This window comes from Geotrypetes seraphini, chromosome 17, assembly GCF_902459505.1.
Source record: "Geotrypetes seraphini chromosome 17, aGeoSer1.1, whole genome shotgun sequence".
NCBI classification, from domain to species: Eukaryota; Metazoa; Chordata; class Amphibia; order Gymnophiona; family Dermophiidae; genus Geotrypetes; species Geotrypetes seraphini.
The window spans coordinates 1,730,117-1,732,196 of NC_047100.1; positions in this window are offsets into that span (position 1 = coordinate 1,730,117).

A 2,080-nucleotide genomic window follows, 5' to 3' on the forward strand; every position below is an offset into this window, starting at 1 on the left:
ATAAAGTCCACACCACAGTGATAGTTCTTTGAGTTTGGGGCTGCCACCCTAGTTTCCTTTACCCAGTGCTTATTGAAGCAGGTCCTTCAAACTGCTCCAGTATTTAAACACACATTCAGGGTAGTTTTTGAATATCCAAAGTAATCCTTTCTTTTTAATTTCTCATGAACTTTTCGTCACCTGTTTGCTCAGCAGATTAGCTGAAAGGTTTGGGGCACTGAGTGGAAATCTTTCCGGTGAAGGAATGTTTGTTTTAAACCCCAGGAAAGCTAATGGATATGGATTCCTGGAGCAGTATGTGCACACTATACTTATCTGCCTCTTGCCAACAAAACCTCATCTAAAGCACAGTCGTGGTGCAGAAGGGTCCAGCCGAAATCCTGGGAAAGAGAGGAGAGACTGATTTGCATGGAGTGGCCAGGGTAAGTGTCAGACTGGAAGTGGATTCCACCCCTCCCCATTCCACCGTCTTTATGTTTATTTGTATTTATAGACCACTCTTTGGTACAGCATCATAGCGGTTTACATAATATAAAACATTTCCACAGCCACAGGCTGCTCTTCTCCTTAGTGGACCACACATGCAAAACAAACTGTCCTAAAAACGAATGCCTTTTTCCATGTATTTTATTTGTTTTGTTTAAACTCATGGTGGGTTTGTTTTTTTTGTTTGTTTTTACATCCTGGACTTTTCTTCAAAAATGCATGTTTTTATCTCATGAGCTAAAACAAAAAAAAGGACAAAAATTATGTTATTAGTTCACTTCATTTTAATATATTTTCTATCAGCTTGCAAAAATATACAAACTGATTTCTTACAAAAGAAAACGTTAAAATTATGTCCAGGGCTTCTAATTTAGGCCCTCTTTTATCAAGCCACGTTAAGGTTTTTTATTGCCAGCTCCTGCAGTAAAAACTCCGTTGCTCGTAGGAATTCTATGAGCATTGGAGCTTTTACCGCAGTGGCCAGGGATTAAAAAACCCTAATGTGGAAATATACCCCCCCTTTTACTGAGCCGTGGTAGAGGTTTCTGTGGTGGCCTGGAGTGTTAAATGCTGCAACGCCCATAGAATTCCTACGAGCGTTGGAGCATTTAGTACTCCAGGACATGGTTTGAATTGGTGCAGGCTCTGGTGTTGGGGTGTAGTTGGGTGAACAGGGTTAAAGTAATGGGAAGGGGTAAAGTTGCAGTACCGTGGAAAAGGGCAGGGGAGAGACGAGAGGGAAATTGGTCCTGGGTGGGGTACAAGAGAAAGGGTAAAAAAGGAAGAGAAGGTGGGTGGGGGTGGAACATAGGGACAGGAAGAATGGCCTTGGAGGCAATGGAAGAAAGGATAGATAGGAATGGAGTTGGGACTGAAAGGGTGATAAATGCAGTGGAGGATCGATAAGGGCCAAAAGGGTACAGAGGACTAAGGAAATGGTGATGGATAGCATCGGGAGCCTATAGAAGAAAGAAAGAAATACATAAAGACAGACAGGGGGCAGGGAGAGAGACAGAAAGAAAGAAAGATGGGGCAAGGAGAGAGACAGAAAGAAAGACAGTGGGAGGGAGAGAGACAGAAAGAAAGATGGGGCAAGGAGAGAGACAGAAAGAAAGAAAGATGGGGCAAGGAGAGAGACAGAAAGAAAGAAAGATGGGGGCATGGAGAGAGACAGAAAGACAGTGGGAGGGAGAGAGACAGAAAGAAATTCTACACATCTATTCCAGCACCCGTTAATGTAACGGGCTAAACACTAGTACCATATAATTTCTTATAACCCACAGATTTCTTCTAGGATTCATTGCAGTTTGCAATATAATTGGTGTTAGACTCCGCCTAAAATCAACCCCCAAACGATCTGCATGTCCAGTACAGTAAATAACTGGAAACCACCGGCTTCCCTTTGTGAAACCGCCTGTTAATGGTGTCGCTGGTTTGGCCACAAGCCAGGGAAACTTTGGTGCTCCGTTCAGATACAAAGGATGAGTCAACGAAATAAACAGAACGAAAGAGGCGGGCGAGGCAAGCCGGGAGCACAGGGGCTGCCTGGAACCGACGCCCCCAGTGCTCAGTACGCAGCGCTGTACCCAGGACC